This window comes from Myxocyprinus asiaticus, chromosome 8, assembly GCF_019703515.2.
Source record: "Myxocyprinus asiaticus isolate MX2 ecotype Aquarium Trade chromosome 8, UBuf_Myxa_2, whole genome shotgun sequence".
NCBI lineage: Eukaryota > Metazoa > Chordata > Actinopteri > Cypriniformes > Catostomidae > Myxocyprinus > Myxocyprinus asiaticus.
This window is the reverse complement of record NC_059351.1, coordinates 28,689,221-28,713,364: the sequence shown is the minus strand read 5'-3', so window position 1 is coordinate 28,713,364 and position 24,144 is coordinate 28,689,221. Positions and strand designations below refer to the sequence as shown.

Genomic DNA, 24,144 nt, shown 5'->3' with positions numbered 1-24,144 from the left:
TTGAGTGGTCAGTGGGTTCCCGCAAAATTCTTGGGATAGCGAACTTCATGGCTCTCTTTTCCCCTCTGTACCATCCTACAAAAATACATTTATTTCACCCATGACTAATGTGGAAGAGATTCTCACAACATTTTTCATATATGATATATTTTTTCAATAACATTGAACATTTTAAAACATTTTAAAATTAAAAACTTTTACAATTTTAAAAATGATAAAATTTTATAACATAAAATTCAGAGCAACAATTGTCCATCTTATCATCCAAAGTTTTTTTGCAGTGCTCGCAGGTGAAATGAGGTGCCCAGGGTTTATCTTGATCCCCGACAGGCATGCCAAAATATGCCTTGTAGGCCTCACACATCTTATCAGATGCTTCCACAGAGTACTTTTTCACTCTTGTCTTAATAAATTGGCCGCAGACATAGCAAAATGCATCTGCCGGATGCTTGCAGCCTCTTGATGCCATCTCAGAAAAATGCAGATATGTATCCACTTAGGCAGCTGGAACTAAACTGAACTGGTGGGCTTAAGGCCCCTGTATTGTACTACTATTTATATTACTGGAAAGTTCTAGAAAGTTCTAGAAGTTACTCCAAGTTTACTGTTGGGCCTCATGTATTCAGATAGAAGACAAAAGCAGGCCTAACACAGTCGTAAAACCTAACTCAGGCCCCCACATAAGTCATAAATCTTACTGATAAAAACCGCGCCAAAATCAAACAAAGGGAGTCCAAAACAGACTACAAATCCCATGAAGCCTTGCTCACTAAAGGATCGAACTCTCAACTCCTATAGGATGAGGCACACAACAGAACGCACCTCAACCATGACATCATCAGGAGTAGAAATACCTCTGAAATGCTTCCGGGATTTACTTCCAGCAACTTTGCTCACCGTGTGTAGACGCAGCTCATCGCTGCTCTCAGGTGCAGCCTCGTGGCACAAGGAAGTAACGTCCGAATTGAAACTGTGGCCATACAATCTCCATCTCGCTGGACGAGTTGAGATTACTCTGAGTTCCACCGAACACTCTAACGGATCCAAAGGAGACCGCCGAGCAATCCGCATCTTCATCCGTTTGCCTGCAGAAGTGAAGAGAGAAAAGATATCTCTTTCATCTTCAATCAAGTCGACGTTGCTGATTTCTCTGCCAGCCCGCCGAGAATCAGCAGCCATACCACCCGCCGACAGAGCGAGGAAACGGCCTCCCGTCATCACCCAAGCCTCGAGGAACCGAGTCGGAGTTAAAGGACAGATGAACACACATTCTGCGTCCTCATGCGATTCAAGTAAGAGGTTTACGTCTGGGCAGAGATAGAATATTACAGTGTGTTATTCTTGTGTATCAAGGTTATTGCTTGTACAGTTTACGGACCACCGAGTCCGCTCATTGCGATTAACACTCAGGGTATTAATTATCACAAAAGAGATTTGTTGTATTGTAGTCCAACCACATTGGACTGTTGTGCATTTCCGCCATCGCGGGTGAGACCGGCACATGAGTTTATCCATTAAAGAATCAAAGACCGCGGGACGGTTTACGAGCCATCCACCGCGTCTCTGAGTGATAAACTAACAGCTGCTTTCTCTCCCACGATCGCGAAATCGGCTTTGGGGCCGTCACTTAATTCTCTCTCTCGTACTAACACACACACACACACACACACACACACGTGACCCCTCACAAACATTCTCGCACACATTTTTGGCTAGTAGATAGCTTCGTGATAAAGCTCAGCTTTGTCCCTAAGCTAACATTGACTGGTTTCTCTCCGCCCACATTCGCGGCCATATTCTCTGGCCGGAAGTCTCGCATGACATACTCTCCACGAGAGTCACGTCCACCATTTTGTGTGCGTCCCTCCTCACACACACACACTCTCACACACACACACACACACACCCTCATGTGTTATAGGATTCTTTTGATTTCCATATCTAATCATATCACTGTTTAGTTTGTAGCTGTAAGTTGGAAGTTTATTGACTGCATTGTATTAATTATTAATTGATATTACTACATAAATAAACTTGGTTATATTACAAAGAGAAGTGTTTTGGTTTGTTTTGCATACACCTGTGTCATGCTGACGGGATGTCAGTGCTTGGATTCAAGCCTTCATTCATTGTTTTTTTCCCGAAAATCGATATTCTTCAGATGTCGATTTTCCTAAGAAAATAATCTAATATTGAGACTGTTACACTATCTGGTTATTAGTCCCTGATTCCAGGGTTGTGCCCCGTCAACATTAGTCCTTATTAATATTCTATTGATTTTTGATAATTGATAATTATCTTTGATGATTGTTGAATTTGAGTGATCAATAAGCTAATGTTCATTTTAATTAATGTTTCATCGATGTTAACGATTAAGGATTATCTTTGATAATTGTTGATTTAAAGGATTAAAAAAGCTAACATTGATTCTCATCAATGTTCTATTGATTTTAATAATTAATAATAATCTTTGATAATTATTAATTATTGCTAATAACCAAACCCGCTCCTAAACGCAGCACACTACATTTACTGGAGCCCATATGAGGTTTTAATGAGTTAGATTCAATTAATTAATTTAAATATTAACTAATAACTAAAGAATTAATTATTAATTATTTCTGATAGTAACACTGATCTAATCAACCAATAAAGCCCTACATTACTCAGCATTGAATCTATCTGGAATGTTCTGGAAAATAGGTACATTTCAAAATATCACTGTCCTGGTCACAAAAGCAAAGTTTGTGGGGAATAATAGCCATTTTCTATGCTTTTGAGGCATAAGCAATTAGGAAATAACACTTACTACCCAGGAACCAAAAAACAAAAAAACAAACAAAAAAAAAAATATAATAATAATAATAATAATAATAATTTGTTACACGGTGAAATGTGTAGATTGTAGCGTTGCATGCAAAATAGGCAGCCTGCAGTAGGACAGTGGAGGAAGTGCCTGTCTGACATTTGGTGTTCATATTTCAGCTCCAGACCTGGCAGACCTCCCAAACGGACCCAGAGTGTGACATCACCCGAGAGTCCTCACATCCTGCCCCATTCCGTCTCTGGAATCATGTCCTCAGGAATGATGTCTCACACTGGTAAGAAGATGAGGGAATAATTACTGCCACAACAAACAAATCTCATTACTTCTCAAATGAGACATAAGGAATTTAGGACGCTCTGGATTCATAATTAAGAGTGAAAGGAGAACAGGAAAAGGAAGTGGTTGATTAATCTTTCAGAGAGTGTAAAATAGGAAATACTTAAATTTATGTTAAGAGCTTAACTTTAATTCTCAGTACTTGCACATGGCTTTGTTTGCTTTGTCTTTTTAATTCAGTTGCTTGTTGCTGAAATTGTGTAACATTTTTAATAAGATAAACCATCATATCTGTTGACCAGCATATGTTGTGTTTTAGATGCTGTATGCTGCTGGTGGTAAGCTTAATAAGTCAACCAGCTTCATTTGAAAAAACATGCTTGTTTACCAATTTCACCAGCTTATCATTTAATACATTTTCATGCACTAAAAGTTCTATTTCAGTCAGACTAAAACAATATATATATTTTTTTAAATGTGATGTAAATGCTTTAGTTCAACTTTAATTGTACCAGTCTGATTTTTGTGGAGTCGGACAAACAGACCTTCACATGCGATTGTGGCTTGGCTTCGTCCAGTATGCACACGTAATCGGACCATTTTAACGAAGGTGAAGCGTGATCTGAATTAACAGCACTTTCTTAGCTGATGTCCTCAGGGCTTCAGACTGCAACTAAAATGGTTGCAAATTGCGATGATAATTTAAAATCGAATCACCTTTGGCGACAGTCAGGTTGTGTGCGTTTATATGTTGTTTCTTCAGATATCATCTAGTGAGTTATTGGATTACGTCTTTCAAGTGCGATGACCTCGCTGCATGCAACAACAAACACAGCAGGAGCATGATGCCTGATTCATGAACAAATGACTCTTTTGAATCAAGTCTATTTAATGAATCACCCGAAAAGATTCACGAAATGGGTTTGAACCTAGGAGCTCAGGTTAGCAATCAGAGTTTGAATCAGAGTAATTTTCCAGTGAATCATACACCATAAAAATAATTGTATTTTTAAAGAGAAAATACAATTTAATTTAACATTTATTCCTAATGGGGGCCTGGGTAGCTCAGTGAGTAAAGACACTGACTACCACCCCTGGAGTCACGAGTTCGATTCCAGGGCATGCTGAGTGACTCCAACCAGGTCTCCTAAGCAACCAAATTAGCCCGATTGCTAGGGAGGGTAGAGTCACATGGGGTAACCTCCTCGTGGTCGCTATAATGTGGTTCGCTCTCGGGTGGGCGCATGGTGAATTGAGCATGGATGCCGCAGAGAATAGCGTGATGCCTCCACATGCGCTATGTCGCTATGCCACCACGAGGACTTAGAGCACATTGGGCATTCCAAATTTTATTTTAACCTGAGTTGTATTTAAAAATGTCAGTAAAAATTTTTATTCCAGTGTAAAAAAAACTTATTTTTTACAGAGAAGATACAGTATAATTTAACATTAATTGCAAATGCTTTAATAAAAGTGTTAAATTCCCATAAAAATATATCTATTCACACCAAATTTACATTTTCAACAAACATTTCTCATTGGAAAAAAAAAATGTTTTGCTTATAAAGTTATGTTTTGAACTTTAATTGATGCTACATTTGTGAAACAAGATATTGAGTTTACAACCCCAATTCCGAAAAAGCTGGGACAGTATGAGAAATGCTAATAAAAACAAAAAGGAGTGATTTGTAAATTATATTCACCCTTTACTATATCGAAAGCACTACAACTAAACATTATATTAAGATTTTCCTTGTGAATGTCATTGTTTTTTTTTTTTAAACGTACAGTAATTTCAAATCAGATGATTGCAACACGCTCCAAAAAAGTTGAGACAGGGGCAATTTAAGACCAATAACAATTTGACGAGTTGAAATAACAAGGTGATGTGAAACAGGAGATGTTAAACAGGTGAGACAATCGTGTCATATAAGGAGCCTCTAAATCAGCCTAGGCTTTCAAGAGCAAGGATCAGAATCGAGACTTGTCAGTTTGCCAACAGATGCTTCAGAAAATGATCCAGCACTTTGAGAACAATATTCCTCAAAGACAAACTGTAAGTATTTTGGGCATTTCACCCTCTACAGTGACAAAACATAGTAAAACATTCAAGGAATCTGGTCAAATCTCGGTACGTAAAGGGCAAGACAAAAACCATTTCTGAATGCACGTGATCTCTGATCCCTCAGATGTCACTGTCTTAAAAAAACGGCATTCATCTGTAATGGATATCATGAACATGGGCTTGGGATAACTTTAGTAAACCTTTGTTAGTCAACACCACTCGCTGCTGCATCCACAGATGTAAGTTAAGACTTTACTATGCAAAGCAGAAGCCCTACATCAACACTGTCCAGAAGCGCTGCCGACTTCTCTGGGCTTGGTCTCATCTTAGATGGAAAGTAGAGCAGTGGAACTGTGTTTTATGGTCTGATGTTTTTTAAAAACAAAGTCGTCATGTTATTTGGGTCAAAGAGGAAAAGGGCCATCCAAGCTGTTATTAGCGTCAGGTCCAAAAGCCAGTGTCTGTATGGGCCAGGGGTGTGTCAGTGCCCATGGCATGAGCAACTCACACATCTGTGAGAACACCATGAATGCAGACAGATATGTACAAATTTTGTAGTAGATATGTACCATCCAGCACCGTCTTTTCCTGTGAGGTCCCTGTATTTCCAGCAGGACAACTTCAAACCACATACTGCCCGGATTACAGGTGCATGGCTGTGTGAGTAGAGAGTGTGGGTGCTAGACTGGCCTGCCTGCAGTCCTGACCTGTCTCCAATTGAGAATGCATGGTGCATTATGAAGCACACCATCCAGTAACGAAGACCCCGTACAATTGTGCAGCTAAAGACCTACATAGTGGATGATTGGGGGAAAATTCCACTTTCTAAACTTAACAAACTTGTGTCTTCAGTGCCCAAATGCTTAATAAGTGTTATAAGAAGAAATGGTGATGTTTCACAGTGGTAAACACTCGACTGTCCCAACTTTTTTGGAGCGTGTTTCAATCATCTGTTTTGAAATTACTGTACATTTTCAAAAAACAATGAAATTCACAAGAAAAATAAATCATATAATGTGTAGTTGTAGAGCTTTCAATATAGCAAAGGGTGAATATAATTTACAAATAGCTCCTTTTGTTTTTATTAGCATTTTTCATACTGTCCCAACTTTTTGGGAATTGAGGTTATATGCTGTACATAATAATAAAAAAACTCAAATAATTTTGAGTGTCAAAATTAATCTGGAGTTTAGTAAACTCCAAAGTCAAATGTATTTCCCTCTCTGTCACTCACTCGACGTTGTGTTGATGTAGTGACAGTAGGGGTCACTCTTGGGAGCCCGAGACACCTCTGGTCTTTGATAAAAGGCCAATGAAAATTGGCGAGTGGTATTTGCATGCCACTCCCCCAGACATACGGGTATAAAAGTAGCTGGTATGCAACCACTCATTCAGATTTTATCTTCGGAGCCAAACGGTCATGCTCATTGAGCTGAATACTACTGTTCATTCACCTCTGCTGGATCTGACGGCGCATTTCAGCGGCTTCTCCCTCCTCTGCACTGGTGCACTGCAGAGAATGCCCCTGGGCGCTTTGGCAGAAAAACTAGAGTATATTTCTGAAAGAGCTTTTTTCCCCTCTAAAAGAGTATATATTTCTCTAAAAGAGCGCACACACCGGACGTCTTTTTAAAAACGCGTCTTTTCAAAGATGCCTTTCCGATTGTGTGTTATTCCTGGTTGCGGTCGTTATCTCTCAACTTCGGATGGTCATGATCACTATCTTTCATGTCTGTGCGCGACCCACACGGAGGCAGTGTTTGTGAATGGTTCATGTTCTCACTGCGAGAACATGACCATGGCAACGTTGCGGTCGCGGCTTGCTTTCGTAAGAAAGCAAGCCACCCCAGCGGCTCCCCACCTTGGTTCTTCTACCTACGGGTATGACGCCAGCACGGCTAGCACTGGGGGCAATTTGGGGACCCCAATGGGATCGCCTCCACCGGGTATCCCCCACGGACCTTCCGGATGAGTTCGCCAACTCGTCTCATGGCGAGTCTGGCTTCTTGTTTGGAGCCCGCGAAGATGATGAAGCATCGAAGAGCGGGCTTGTCCAGTCGGACGCAGAAGCCTCAGCTGGGCTTCCCCCTTTGGGGACGATCGCCCAGTCACATGCCGATGCCGAAATGATGGACATGCTTTCCTGGGCAGCCGCGAGCGTCGGGTTAGAGTGGAACCCTCCACTCTCACCTGAACCCTCACGGCTTGATGATTGGTTTCTGGGCTCGCGGCGCCGCTCAAAGCAGCCGCACCCCGCTCTAGTGCCATTCTTCCCGGAAGTGCATGAGGAGCTGACGAAGTCTTGGGAGGCACCTTTTACTGCCCGGCCCCAACTCCGCAGTTTCCCCGCTCTCACTACCCTCGATGGCAGGGCGGCCAAGGGCTATACGGTGATTCCCCCGGTGGATAAGGCGCTCGCGGTGCACCTATGCCCGCAGAGCGCCGCCACCTGGCATGGACGCCCTAAGCTCCCGTCCAAGCCCTGTAGGCTCACGTCGTCACTGATGGCTAAAGCCTACGGTGCTGCTGGACAAGCCGCCTCTGCCCTGCACGCTATGGCTCTCCTACAGGTCCACCAAGCCAAGGCGCTGAAAGAACTGCACGAGGGTAGTTCCACCCCAGATTTGATGCAGGAACTGTGCTTGGCGACTGACCTCGCTCTCCGTGCGACGAAGGTCACGGTGCGGTCTCTCGGGCGGACGATGGCCACACCAGTGTTCCAGGAGCGCCACCTTTGGCTTAACCTGGTCGAGATGGGCGAGGCCGACAAGACACGGTTCCTTGCTGCCCCCATTTCCCAGGCGGGCCTATTCGGCGACACCGTCAAGGACTTTGCCCAGCAGTTCTCGACAGTGAAGCAGCAGACGGAGGCAATCTGGCACATCCTGCCCCGGCACGGCTCAAGATCCCGCACCCCGTCTGTTCGTCGCCAAGGGCGTCCCCCTGCGGTAACTGCACCGGCTCCGCCGCAGCCCGCCCCTTTGGCCCGGCCCCGGCGTGGAACCCACCGCAGGAAGCCGACGCCACCCGTCTCACAGCCGGCGCCAAAGAACCCACGGAGGTCCTGTGGAAAAGAACCCACGGAGGTCCACGGTGGAGGGCCGGGTGGAAAATCTTTTGTTGCCTTTATGTTTGATTTCGCCGCACGCCCAAGTGGCTGCGGTACCTAACAGTTCAGCAAAAGAGCGGCTTCCTTCCTCCCTGGGTCACATACCCGGTGCGTACGGTCGTCACCACGACTACCATCCACAAGCTTTTTCTTGCAGGATTGGTGCTCCAGTGGTGCCCTTTCCGCCCTGTCCCAGGCTGTTCCGGGGGTGGTCACAAGGAGCCAGGTAAATGCTTCGATGTCCCTAGACTCAGCATGGCCACGACGTGCTGTGGCACCTCGCGCTCCACCCCGCCGCGAGGCCCCACCTGCTGGTACGTCCGATGACATTGTCCCCTTGGTCCCCCTCGCGTGGAATTTGGACGCATGGCTCATGCTTTCCAATCCGTCGCGATGGCTGATCCGGACCGTCCGACTCGGCTACACAATTCAGTTCGCCAGGCGCCCGCACAGGTTCAGCGGTATTTACTTCACCTTGGTCAAGGGCGAAAACGCTGCCACCCTGCGCACGTAGATCGCTACCCTCCTACAGAAGGACGCGATAGAACCTGTCCCTCCAGCCGAGATGAAGAAAGGGTTTTACAGCCCCTATTTCATTGTACCGAAAAAAGGTGGTGGGTTGCGGCCAATCTTGGACCTGTGAGTACTGAACCAGGCTTTACACAGACTCCCGTTCAAGATGCTGACACAAAAACGCATTCTGGTAAGTGTCCGGCATCAAGATTGGTTCGCGGCGGTAGACCTGAAGGACGTGTACTTCCACATCTCGATCCTTCCTCGACACAGACCCTTCCTGCGGTTCGCGTTCGAGGGTCAGGCATATCAGTACAAAGTCCTCCCTTTTGGCCTGTCCCTGTCTCCTCCCATCTTTACGAAGATCGCAGAGGCTGCCCTTGCCCCGTTAAGGGAGGTGGACATTCGCATTCTCAACTGTCTCGACGATTGGCTAATCCTAGCTCACTCTCGAGACATGTTGTGCGCACACAGGGACCTGGTGCTCTCACACCTCAGCCGACTAGGGCTTCGGGTCAACTGGGAAAAGAGCAAGCTCCTCCCGGTTCAGAGCATCTCTTTTCTCGGATTGGAGTTGGCCTTACGAATGAGCGCGCCCAGTCGGTGCTGGCCTGTTTGAAGGCTTTCAAACAGGGAACAGCGGTTCCACTGAAACTTTTTCAGAGGCTCCTGGGGCATCTGGACGGGCCTGCGACTGCATTGGCACATCAACTGCCTTGAGTTGTTGGCAATTCTGCTCGCCCTGCAGAGGTTCCGGCCGTTGATCCAGGGCAAGCACGTGTTAGTTCGGACAGACAGCACGGCAACGGTAGCATATATCAACTGCCAAGGCGGTCTGCGCTCTTGTTGTATGTCACAACTCCCCCGCCGTCTCCTCCTCTGGAGTCAGCAGCACTTCAAATCGCTGCGAGCCACTCACATCCCGGGCAACCTCAACACTACAGTGGACGCGCCGTCACGGCAGATTACCCTCAGGGGACAGTGGAGACTCCACCTGAGGGTGGTCCAGCTGATTTGGAGTCGATTCAGATGGGCACAGGTGGACCTGTTCGCCTCCCAAGAATCCTCCCACTGCCCGCTCTGATACGCCCTCACCGAGGCTCCCCTCGGCATAGACGCGCTGGCACACAGCTGGCCACCTGGTCTACGCAAATATGCATTTCCCCCAGTGAGCCTGCTTGCACAGACCCTGTGCAAGGTCAGGGAGGACGAGGAGCAGGTCGTCCTGGTTGCACCCTACTGGCCCACCCAGACGTGGTTCTTGGACCTCACGCTCCTCCCCCCGACGAATTCCCCTAAGGAAGGACCTTCTTTCTCAGGGACGGGGTACCCTCTGGCACCCGCGCCCAGACCTCTGGAATCTCCATGTCTGGCCCTGGACGGGACGCGGAAGACCTAAGTGGTCACGATCACTCAGGCTAGGGCCCCATCTACGAGGTGCCTGTTTGCCTTTATGTGGTGTCTGTTCGCTAAGTGGTGTTCTTCCCGACGTGAAGACCCTGAGAGATGCGCAGTCGGATCAGGAGAGGCTGGAAGGGAGGCTGTCCCCTTCCACCTTGAAGGTGTACGTTGCCGCCATAGCAGCACACCACAACGCAGTCAACGGTAAGTCCTTAGGGAAGCACGACCTGATCATCAGGTTCCTAAGAGGCGCCAGGAGGCTGAATCCCTCGTTCCCACATGGGATCTCTCCATAGTTCTCCAGGGTCTACAGAGAGCCCCCTTTGAGCCTTTGCAGTCAGCCGAGCTTAAATGCACGCTCCGGTATGGACAACTGATGACGGTTGAATGCTGTAACACGTGTCAATGACCGTTGTTAAACTCACCTCTGACTGCTGAGGCTCGCGCATATGAACGCTGAGTTTTGCACAGAGAGCACTCTGGTATTTCAGGTGGCGAGACAGTTTGAACAAAAATCAGTCGAGGGCCAGACAAAGATGATTGATGGGTCGGATTTGGCCTACGGGCCACCAGATGACTAGCCCTGGTCTAAGATTTCTAGCGATAATTCTAGATAACTATTATGTTTCTACTACAAACTGCTATCAAGATTTAATATTTTAAATGCTTTCCTTTTTACTTTAGTGCATAAAACACGAAATGTGTTTTATGCACTAAAGAAAAAAGTGACTCAAAATGATGGAGCAGGTCACTAAATTATATAGATTTTTAAAACCATCGGCCAATGAATGGGTTATCAGCTGTCTTTCTTTTCTTTAATTTTCTATCTTGCTTCTGAAAAACCATCTAAAATGAGCAATTCTGTAATTTGGCAACTAAAAACATCCATTTGACTCTTAAATGTTTCAGTTTAGGAGCAAATGGCTCCATTGTCATTTTTTTTTTTTTTGCCTGGAGCCCAGCTTCCTTCAAATATTCAATTACACATTGAGGTACAACAAACCTGTATACGTATTGACTATGAATATGCTGGTCCAGCAGGTAGGCCAGTACCACACCAGCACTATTTATGCTGGTCTAAGCTGGTCTTCTCAGCAGGGTTATGCTTTCAGACCAGTTGCAGCCTGTTATAGCTCCATGACATGTCAGCCACTTCAAACAGCACTTATTTAAAGTAACAAAAATAAAAATAATCTGACTCTGTTGTTCTGTGGGAAAAGCCCCAAGACAAAAAAACACAGCTATTGTTTCCACACTCACAATGCAAGTTTGTGGGAGGTCATATGTAACCTCAACTCTAATTCACCCTTTATTATGTTGTGATATTATGATTAAAACCTATTACACATTTGGCCTGGAGATGTGTTCACCTCAGTCTCTGCGGTGTCAACTCTACTCTTGCTGGAGTGCCATTAAAGGCATCAAAACTTCTGTCCTTCCCGCCTGTGAAGTTAAACGCACATTTGCTGCATCGACTTCTAAGCTGCCCTTCTCTTTGTGTGTGTGCACACTCATAGTCTGCTCATTGCGACTTCTCAAAGAGACCCCAAAAACCCTGCACATTTGTACTCATTTTGAAAGTGCAGGTGATGGAGAGAGAAAGAATGAGGGGGGGAAAGAAAATGCTCAATAACTCAGGCCTCTTTTATCTTTTGCAGAGGTCACACTATCAGTGTCAGCCACAGAGCTGGATACTCAAAGGCCACTAGGGAGATAGAGAGAATAAAAGAGAGAGGACACTCCCCCACCCCCTTTGAGTGGATTGCAGACTGAGAGTGGGGAATGCTTTGATATTGTCTTCTTCACAGGCTGAATAGGGACCTTGGCTTTCATGCTCTGATCTTGACATTTATTGAAAGCATTTGGAGAGCAACTGAGAGGGCGAAAAAACAACAACACGCAGCTCCTTAAGCCCGCTGCCAAAGCTTGCCTCATACAGTATTTACACGTAACTTTGTGAATTTCAGCCAAATGCCAACGAGCCAAATTTCAAGAACTAGATTTGAGAGTGGTTTGCCCAGCAAGGAATTGGAGTGCAAATTTGAACTCTCATGTTCTGTTGAAACAGGCTCTGTTTTATGGTTGAGGGCCCAGACACACCAATGATGTACTTGTAAAAATAATAACAATACTCTGTAAAAAGTGGCAACCTGCAACTGTTACCTCAAGAAGCTATCTCTACCTGATCTAACCCTTAACATTAGTTTTGTTCGTGCAACCTAATGGGTTCAGGTTTATTCAGTAATATGAAATAATATTTTGGCCTGAATAAAACCAATTAATTTAGATGTTATCACATGAAGCACCATTTTTAGGTTAACATTTTTTTCATTGTACCTGATTAATCCTTAAAATTAGTTTTGTTGGTTTAACCTAACCTAATGTTATTCAGGTTATTCTTTTTGCTATATTAGAATAATCTCAATTTCACAAACCTCACCTTTAGTTTGATTGAAGGAGATAATTTTAAAGGGGTCACGAACTGAGAAATCAAAATTCCCTTTTGACATATAAGAGGTCATTGTACTATAAAAACATCCTGTAAGTTTCAGAACTCAAAACTTTCTCGTTAGTCTAAAAACAGCTTATATTGAAGCCAATCTGCCAAAACGACAGGATGTGGAATGTGCCACTTTATTACGTAATAGTGTGGCTAAACACCGCCTCCGCAGAAGAAGATCAATGCCTGCTTCTACATCACTGCCTGTTTAGCCCCGCCCACTGATTCACGCATGTAGTAGGTAAATAACGAGAGAGGCAAACGCATGTCTACGCAGACACCAAACGATAAAGATGGATCCGAAGACAACAAGAGGCTGTGCATTGCAAGTTGTGGAAAAACACAGTCTTTGCATTGCCTTCCTTCTGATCCCAACATTAGGAAAGAGTGGATGAACTTTATTTTTAATGAAGTTCCAGACCGTGTTAGTAAGAACTTGGTCCTTGGTTCACTTCATTTTACCGTGGATTCGTATTATAAACAAGGCACAATTCGACGCAAGTTTTTTTGAAAAATTGAAACTAAAAGACGATGCTGTGCCGACTATATTGGATCAGACTGTAATGTCGCACCACACAAGTGTGAGTAACTGTTCCCTATCTGTCACTCACTCAACGTTGTGTCGATGTAGTGACACTAGGGGTCACTCTTGGGAGCCCGAGACACCTCTGGTCTTTGATAAAAGGCCAATGAAAATTGGCGAGTGGTATTTGCATGCCACTCCCCCAGACATACGGGTATAGAAGGAGCTAGTATACAACCACTCATTCAGATATTCTCTCCGGAGCCGAACGGTCATGCTCACTAAGCTGAATTCCCTCGACTGTTCATTCAACTCTGTTGGAACTGACGGCGCATTTCAGCGGCTTCTCCCCCCTTTGCACTGGTGCAATGCAGAGAATGCCCCTGGGCGCTTCGGCAGAAATAAGAGTATATATCTCTAAAAGAGTATATTTCTCTAAAAGAGCGGCACACACGGAATGTCTTTTTAAAGATGTGTCTTTTTAAAGATGCCTTTCCGATTGTGTGTTATTCCTGGTTGCGCTTGTTATCTCTCGCCTTCTGACGGTCACGATCACTGTCTTTCGTGTCTGGGCACTGCTCACGCGGAGACAGCGTTCGTGGATGGTCATGTTCTCATTGCGAGGACATGTCCATGGCAATGATGCGGTCGCGGCTCACCTTCGTAAGAAAGCAAGCCACCCCAGATGCTCCCCGCCTCGGTCCTTTTACCCACGGGTATGAGGCCAGCGCAGCTAGCACTGGGGGCGATTTGGGGACCCCAATGGGACAGCCTCCGCCAGGTATCCCCCCGCGGACCTCCCATTCCCCAGCACGCTGTCTGCCCTGATCGGGCTTCCAGATGAGCCCGCCGGCTTGTCTCACGGCGAGTTCGACCTCTTATTCGGAGCCCGCGAAAGTGATGAGCTCTCGAGCGCAGCATCAGAGAGCGGGCTCGTCTAGTCGGATGCGGAAGCCTCAGCTGGGCTCCTCCCTTCGGGGACGACTGCCCAGTCACAGGCTGACACAGAAATGACGACATGCTTTCCCGGGCAGCCGTGAGCGACGGCTAGTGTGGATCCCTCCGCTCTTCCCTGAACCCTCGCGGCTCGATGATTGGTTCCTGGGCTCGCGGTGCCGCTCAAAGCCACGCCCCGCCCCCGTTCCTTTCTTCCCGGAAGTGCATGAAGACCTGACAAGGTCGTGGGAGGCACTTTTTACTGCCCAGTCCCGATCTTTTCAACTTCTCCTCCCTCACTACCCTCGATGGTGGGGCGGCCAAGGGCTATTCGGCAATCCCCCGGTGGATAAAGGTGCTCGGGGTGCACCTATGCCCGCAGAGTGCCGCAACCTGGCGCAGGTGCCCAAAGCCCCCATCCAAGGCCTGTAGGTTTAGGTCGTCTCTGACGGCGAAGGCCTACGGTGCCGCTAGACAAGCCGCCTCCACCCTGCACGCCATGGCTCTCCTACAAGTCCGCCAAGGCACTAAAGGAACTGCATGATGGTAGTTCCACCCCGGGATTGATGCAGGAACTACGCTCGGTGACCGACCTCGCTCTCCGAGCGACGGAGGTCACGGCGCGGTCTCTCGGGCGGACGATGTCCACATTAGTGGTCCAGGAGCGCCACCTTTTGCTCAACCTGGTCGAGATGGGTGAGGCCGACAGGACATAATTCTTTGCTACCCCCATCTCCCAGGCTGGCCTATTCGGCGACACCGTCGAGGACTTTGCCCAGCAGTTCTCGATGGTGGAGCAGTAGATGGAGGCTATCCGGCATATCCTGCCCCGGCGCAGCTCAAGATCCCGCACCCCGTCTACTCGTTGCCAAGGGCGCCCCCCTGCGGTGACTGCACCGGCTCCACCACAGCCCGCCCCTTCGGCCCGGCCCCAGCATGGAGCCCACCGCAGGAAGCAGACGCCACCCGTCTCGCAGCCGCCCAGAACCTGTGAAAGGCTTCAAAGTGCCCTTGAGACGGGTGACCCAGGGACGACGAAACCTGCTGCTCTGGAGCTGGTAAGCAGACCTCTCCATCTTTTTGTTACCTTTGCATTTAATTGCGCTGCATGCCCAAGTGGCTGCAGTACTCAAGAGTTCAGCAAGAGTGGTTTCTTTGTTCCCTGGGTCATGTATCTGGTGTGCACGGCCGTCATCACGACCACCGTCCACCACTCTATTTGGCAGGTCTGACGCTCCAGCGGCGGTCTCCCGCCCCTGAGCGCCCAGCTGTGGCACAAATCCGCCCCCGATGTGACAGTCTCCACAGGTCAGGGTCCTTTAACCTAAATCACAGCAGCGTCCATCTATGAAGGATGTAGGCTGTCAAACATACATGCAGAAGTTTACATCGTTGGGCACAGCTGTCCTTTGGAACAAGTTTTTTACTTTAATGAAAATGATGGATGATGAATATAAGAACGACAGCTTGAGAAACACTGGTACATTCATTTATACTTTGTTTACATGAAGCAGCGCGAATTATCCTTTGTCAGCTATAACTGTATTAACGCCTAGTATCTAAACTTTATATGCAACAACCAATGAAATATAAAACGTGTAATATGCATAAATGTTAACAACATAACGACACAAACAGCTTTCTGTATCGTCTTCGGCTAAACTCTAATATAATGTAATTGGCTAACTACCTCACAAATAGATAAAGTATAAATATAAATAAAGATGATTATTTACCATGCTGTCGCAGGCTGTAGTATCCTTGCCATTTGAGGTGCAGGTTCGTTGTCTTCTGATTCGGGATCAGACTCCAGCTCAAACATGTATGGCTGAATTTCACTGGCTACCATTTCTCAACATCGGAAGTTTTCAATACAATTCCACACGTGTACTGACGGCGGCATTGAAAATGTTTAAATATGCAAAACTGTTAGCCAATCATACCAATGGGCATTTACTTCTGAGTCTACAATCCGCCACGCCTATTCAAATGGTGTGTTACCATGAGGGGGGTCAAAACAGGACAGAAAATAGCCTATTACTTCTAAATTATGATGTTTTTTTATGTAAAAATCTTGATAACATTATAAGTGGACCTCAGAGAACAGTACAAAATAATAAAAAAAGGCAGTTTATGACCCCTTTAAAGCTAGACTAAGAGGAAAGAGCCATGTAGCTTGAAGCAGCTCTCTGTGCAGTGAAGGGAAGCTAATCTAACTTTAATTGAATTATAACATGTGTGCACTGGGGGCACACACACAGTTAACAAGGGTTATTGGAGACTTGTGACAATGGGCAGGTGTCTGGCAGCCTGAATTATCAGCTTATGACAAAAGGAGCAGGGCTCAATTTACAGACTTATCCTAGTTCAGCTGATCCAGGACCTGCTCTTCAAAGTTGATTGCGCAGTGTCACTAAGAGTGAGGTGCATAGTTGGACTGACTGCAGAAGAGTGATGTGGGGCAGAGCATGCTGCTCAGCCTGGAAGTGGAAGCTTTGGGATGATGCTATGTGGGTTATTAATAGACCTGTTGTTATCATCTAATGTTACAGTGCCAGTGTGTTCTGTCAAATTCAATTATGTGATGTGAAATATTCATAATTGCTTTCAAATTTATGGAAAAAAACATCTGCGTAGCTTTATTTTATCTTGTGATTGATGCAGTGAGGCGAATCTGCTAACAGTTTTACATATTTACATATTCTCACAAAATTTAGGCAACTGAATTAACATTTTTTTTTTTTTTTTTTTTTTAAAGGCACACTTTGATACTGAAAAGTAAGCCAAATGATTATGACGCTACATTAAGTAAACTGAGTGGTTTTGAATTAACACTTTATCGTTCTCTGTTATTTCTCTCTTTTTAACACTGGGACAGGCCTAACAGCTGCTATGCTCGCTGAGGCCATGAAAAAGAAGATCAAATTGGAGGTGATGAATAGTTACCATGGCAAAAAAAAAAACACAGTGCAGATTCTGACAATGGTGACATCACCACCAGTATGGGTGAGTGTCAGTTCCCACCTTAAACAGATGCTCACATGTCAAGCCATACTAAATCCTCAGACCCAAACTACAAAGCATTGTCCAAAACTGAATGTACTAAAAAAAAATTTTTTTTTTTTTTTTTTTTTTTTTTAACCTGTCAGATACTTTCTGTCCATGATAGATAGATTTTGTTTAAGATTTTTATTATTTTCACTTCTTAAGATTCACCTATTAGGTGAACAATAGAAACAAACATTTCTAGATGTGGCCTGGCATATAAAGTGCAGAAGTACACTTTTCATGATCAACATTTATTACTGGTGAAGTTTGTAATTTTTGTGCCACAAGTGTGCTAAATGTAAATAAAAAATGGAGGTGAAATTTGTCTGACCATAGAAATCAATGGGGATATCTGTGGGTGAGACCACAATAAAAAGAGACAATGCAGAACACACATACAAAGAAATGAATCGGTGAGACTATAACATTGCCACAGTGCAGAACACACACACTGATTTTCATGTTTTTATGGGGACTTTCCATAGACATAATGGTTTTTATACTGTACGAACTATAGATTCTATCCCCCACCCCTAAACCTATCCCTCACAGAAAACTTTCTGCATTTTTACATTTTCAAAAACATTGTTTAGTGTGATTTATAAGTAGTTTTCCTCATGGGGGAAAATGTCCCCACAACATCAACAATTTCGGGTTTTACTATCCTTATGGGGACATTTGGTCCCCACAAAGTGATAAATACCCGCACATACACATACACACACAAACTTGTTTTTATATCATTGTGGGGACTCTCCACAGACCAAGAATTTTATGGATTTTATACAGATCTAATGATAATTTCTATCCCCTACCCCTAAACCTAACCCTCACAGAAACCTTTTTACATTTTTACATTTTCAAAAAAAAATAAAAAATAAAATAAATTTTTTAGTATGTTTAATAAGCAATTTCCCTTGTGGGGACCGCTGGCTGGGCCCCACAGTGTAGGTGATCTCAGGTCTTACTATCCTTGTCAGTTCTTTGTTTTAGTTTAGTTTTAGTTCTTTGTTAATTTTAGTTTAGTTTTTCAGTACATTTAGAGAAATACAGAATAAATTACTGGACATTGTTATATTGTTTCTGTTCTCTTTGTTTTAACCTCATTCTTTGACAACACAACAAACAGTCATGCCAATAAAGGTTAAATTATAATAAATATTAATTTACTGGATGTTGTGGACATATTCAGACCTGGTGTTCCCAAATGGTTTTAAACTATGGCACCCTTTTATGGTGTTTGTTTTTTGTTTTTTTTCACAGCACCCCAACCACTGAAAAATAAGTAAATAAACAAATATGCTTTTGAAAACACCAAAAACGTTTAATATTAATATAAATATGAACTAATTAAATTAAAACAAGTAGTCTTCAAGGTGTGTTCCCGCTCTGTTGCTAATGCAATGAGGTCTATTATCACCATCTTGTGTCATCTTTTAAAAACATACCGCAACAAAAATGAAAACTAAATTTTTTTCAAGATTATTTTTATTTTATTTTACTTAGTTTCAGAGCCATGAAAATGTATTTTAGTTTAGCTTCAGTTTTTCCATATGCTATTTTTGTATTTCAGTTTATGAAAATGTTTTTAAATTTAGTTTTTGTCTTCATTTTCGTTTAAGTTTACGACAATAACCTTGCAACACATACACACACGCACACACAATTTTACATATTATTGAATATGTTTGCAAAACAAATGGTACATAACAAAATACTTTTTCTAATTCTTCACTTTGTAACACCATGGTCAGATCTGACTGTACATTGAACACTATACTATATGTGGCATTATTGCAAAAACTGAATATTTTGAGCAAGTGGTTTAAAAAATATCTACACTTTGACAAATAATTGTATTTTAGAACGCCTAAATATACAGTATATCTAAATGTATAACTTGTAATAATATCTATAAATTAAGTAACAGCATTGGGTTAAAGACCTTTCAACAATAAGGGGAACACAGAGGCCACCTATAGACTGTACTTACAGTGCTATGAAAATGTACAATTTGTCTTTTTTTTTTTTTCAGCAGATGGCAGCAGGCCCTCAATGCATGACACATAGCAGCCTTTTCATAAATATTTAACTTTGCTTTTTACTGAATTGAAGATTACAAAAGATTTGCTTATTTTATATCAAAATGAATGGTGTAATTTGAGTTTGAGTTCTAAATCCATAAAATCCCCCCCAAAATGCAAAAATTGTGTTATTAACTAAGAAAGCAGTTAGTTTACAGATGTGACAAACAGAATATGTCAATAAATGTGTAATCCTGTATAATGGAAAAGACAGGTTACACGAAGACTGTTCTGAACATTTTTGTCTGGGAACAGTACAAGTGTTACTACAGTATGAACAGGACACAAGGGTTAAGCAGTGGCAATCAGCGCTAAGATAGAGCAGTGTCCTGAGTATTTAAATAAAGTCATTGTAATTTTTTTCATCACAAAACACGCCTCCTTTCTATGTTAATCAGGCTCAGTAGAGATTGCACTTTATTCATGATTCATCCTTGCTAGGTTTGTCACAATAACCAAATTTCAGTAGCCGATACCAATACCAGTACAATTTCATGATTCTCGATCAGTTTCGATGCCACAGAAAAAATAGGTAATATGCGATTGAATACACTCCTTTAGCCAATTTAAAGTTAAATATCAATGTAAATAATAAAAAAAAAAAATTGCATGTTTCTTTCAAGTGGTTCTCATTTAAGTAAACATTGCTTAAAGTTATTTTAAAGTTGCAGTGAAGTGCCTTGACAAGCACAGTTCTCTTTGGTGTTTGGATGTATTTCCTGCTAAAATAGGAAGTCTGGGTGGGACATGAATGGCTTGTCCCTTTAAAAAAAAAAAAATAGCCAATAGACTTTAGTTTACAGCCACACACACAAAATCCTTTACACCATGCTGCTCATGTCACAGGCTGATACTGGGGGAAAAGAGAACCAATCTCAATACCGGCCACTTTTCCTCTGACATGAGAACCGAACGATGATCTAACATTAATACATAACCAGGCAGCACACATCATGGTCTTTGCTTACAGTATTTCAAAGATTTGAATCACAATACACAAAATATAAAGAATAAAGAACACTTCTCGATCATCTCTGGGAAGATCACAGCCAGGTTTGTGTACATGACAGGCTCTTGACGTGGCAGGATTAAAACGAAAACATTTTTAACTATTGTCTTAACTGCAGTGCGGCCTCGCATATGTCAACAGAGAAGAATCAGTCATATCAGCGGAAGGCAAATGTTGTGACATTTTGTTTAAAGATAACGAGGTTCAAAAATGTGGTTGAATCATTGACAGTAAGACCGGTAACATGCATTACAAAAAAGAAAATATTTTATGCCAACTTTAAGTAGGAACCTATAAAATCTGTTAATGTTTATTTTTATTCTGTGTTTTCCATTTTGTTTTTCTGAATTCTGTGTTTTAAAGTTTAAATAAATGTCATCATCAACATTGTTTCTAATCAAAAGAATAAAACTTTAATCAAATGAAAATAGAACAATTATATTTCAACAAACCATTGTGTGTGATTAAACATTTTTAAATCTTTTTTATTTGATCTTTTTTATTGACTTTTGAAAATTGCATTCAGCACAGATTTCTTTGCTTCGAGTCATTGCCTGATCTGCATAATTGCTTTACTGAATGGGAGCTAAACAATGCAAATAAATACATGCTGCTTTTATTGGCTGTAATTCATTCGTTAATTCCTCCCAGAGTGTTTGAACTTTGGCTTGATCATAGTTGTATCTGCTTATTAAATTAGAATTGGAGACTTGTGAATTACATCACCTTTAATAAAAGAGAAAAAGGACTTGTCATTGTTCTTTGATGCAGTGTTTATTTATATGAAACTGTGCAATGATGCAGTGCTTATTTTATTAAACTGTGCTTTCTAAGCTGATTTAAGTGAGAAAATACCTTGAAAATGAGGTTGTGACCTTTCTAGGGAAAAGAAGTGAAAACAGAGGCCAGGATGTCACAGTAAGAGGCATAAGTGTGAATAAGATTAGCCAGGTTTTACCCACAAATGCTAATGCGTAGCTAATTTATCTTCAGCAATTTAGAGTGAGAATAACCGTGAGTGCGGGCTCCTGGTGTGGAATATTAATATAACTGAAGAGAGCTGAGTGGTGCAGAACTGCCCTATCTTTTCAACTCTCATTCCATCAACTTGCATATGATGCCGGTAAATTAACTACTTCAACACAATTAATGCCTTGTCTTGTGAACATATAAAAAAATATCAGTCCCTCATGCCAATGCCTGTGTTTTGAACCTGATCCTTAATCCCCATATCATATAATTATTTTCATTTGACAAACAAAAACTGTTCCCAGAATAGGACTCCCAGTCTAAGGAGTGTAATACATGTAAGCCCTGAAGATTGAATAGATCTGTAGGGCTGTGTTGCATGCATGACGCTGGCCAGACAGATACAAAATTATTAAAACAGAACTTCAGTGGCGCTGATCCAGTTGATGACTGGGGCACTGTTTTTGGCAGCTCCCCCTCCACCCTGATTACTAGGATTTGAGCTCATCTCTGGTTAAATAGAGGTTCTTATGACAGCTGTGCCCCCGAGCAGGAAGTGGGAATGGATATAGTCATACCGTTCTGTCAATGAGGTGAAAGACAGCATGCAGCTAGTCAGACTCAGTTATACTTATAGTTACAACACATGCATAAACTTCACACATTACCAGACAAAAAGGGGTGACCTGCAATTGTTACCTCAGGGAGGCATTTCTACTCGATATAACCCATAAAAATGACTTTTGTTGGTGTAACCTAATTTGTCAGGTTGATTTATTAACAGTCAGATTAAATAACATTTTTGATCTGAATAAAACCATCTTATTTAGATGTTACCACATGTAGCCAATTGTTTTAGGCTACCTGTCAAAACATTTGACAGTGAATTAATATGTTAGAACATAATAATGAAGAGTAGAGTAGAGAGATGTCCAGCTACTTTAAGCTGAAATGACTTGATTTGTGAAGGCTGGTTTCTTGCTAATGAACAGCTTAGACCAGTTAATGACCATCTAGAAACCAGCTACCATGTTCCAAAGCACGGATACCAGCTTTAGATAGACTTTTCAGCAGGGAGAGAAAAGAAGAGAAGAGAAGAGAAGAGAAGAGAAGAGAAGAGAAAAAGTCAGAAGCATTTAAGTATGTTATGGCTGCAGTTCCATGAGCTCATCCACATGTCCATTAGAGTATGTCTGTCACTCTCATGGGACTGACAGATAAGCCGAACCTTCCCTCCAAAACTGTAATGGAACAGAATGGGATTCCTCCAGATCATAATCAAGAAAAACTGGATGATAAAACAGTCAGTATAGTAGTCAGTCAGTGCAAAATTTGTACCTTTAGGGGTTTAATGGCTTGTCACTGGGGCAGTACCCTCAAAGGTACATTCGTGTACCCTTAAACGTGGGTAAATTTTCATACCCTTACAGCTTGTACCTTTTAAGAGACAAATATATAGCCTTGGTGACTAACTTGGACCTCAGTGTTATGGTACTATAATGTACCCTTGGAAAAGGTGCAAATTCGGCCTTTTAGGGGTACTGCCCCAGTGACAAGCACTTTGAACCTTATGAATGGCAAATTTGTACTCAATAAAGAATATTAAAAACTAGGGATGCATCGATCCGATACCTGGATCGTATTGGCTCCGATACTGTAGCTTTTAGACGGATCGGGTATCGGTCCGACCAGCCCGATCCAAATCCGATACTGTGTGTTAGTCATGTTCGTTACTCTCAAGCTCAAAAAATTACATAAATGAACAATAAAAACACAATTAAAGTAGTTCATATGGCTCGTGCATTTTGTTCAAAGCCACTTGAAGACATGCGATAGCTCTGTGAATCACAAAAGGCTGTGTTTAATAAGTAAATATATAAAATGCACACGCAACTCCAGCGCGTCAGTGAATAGTGCTGCTCTGTTTACACACACACTCGGTGCGCAATATTTGAGCGCTACTCGCAAACAACATCTCAGATGTAGATGCTCAATAGTTCGGTTCACTTATAATATGCATTTAGAATGGCACTGAAGGTGCTTTTTTACCAGAATTTGAATAAGAAGCGAATTAAACTACTGTGAACTTGCCTAAAAACAGACACACTTACAGGACTTCCTGGAGAGTTCAGAATGTCAAAATAAAAGCGTGAGGGTTTAAAAGTTAAAGGTGCACAATTGAGATATATTACTATATACAGTTGTGCTCAAAAGTTTGCATACCCTTGGAGAATTGGTAATATATGTACCATTTTCAAAGAAAACATGAGTGAGCAGGCAAAACACATTTCTTTTATTTCTTATGGGATTCATATTCAACTGTAGGTTAGAACAGAATGGCACAATCATAAAACAAAACATGGCAAAAAAGAAACAAATGAAATGACCCCTATTCAAAAGTCTGCATACCCTTAGTTCTTAATACTGTGTATTGTCCCCTTTAGCATCAATGACAGCGTGCAGTCTTTTGTAATAGTTGTCTATGAGGCCCCAAATTCTTGCAGGTGGTATAGCTGCCCATTCGTCTTGGCAAAATGCCTCCAGGTCATGCAAAGTCTTTGGTCATCTTGCATGAACCTCATGTTTGAGATCTCCCCAGAGTGTAAGGTAAGGAGTCTGTGATGGCCACTCCAGAACCTTCACCTTTTTCTGCTGTAACCACTGGAGGGTCAACTTGGCCTTGTGCTTATGGTCACTGTCATGCTGGAAATTCCAAGAGCGTCCCATGCGCAGCTTTCGTGCCAGTATTTTCTGATAACATGCTGCATTCATCTTGCCATCAATTTTCACAAGATTCCCCGTGCCTTTAGAGCTCACACACCCCCAAAACATCAGTGAGCCACCACCATGCTTCACAGTGGGGATGGTATTCTTTTCACTATAG

At 42.9% G+C, this 24,144-nt stretch overlaps 1 pseudogene; it reads left to right on the top strand.

Annotated features, from left to right (window-relative positions):
* Nucleotides 1-24,144, top strand: part of LOC127444921 (dachshund homolog 1-like) — a 219,818-nt pseudogene that overhangs the window by 73,022 nt on the left and 122,652 nt on the right.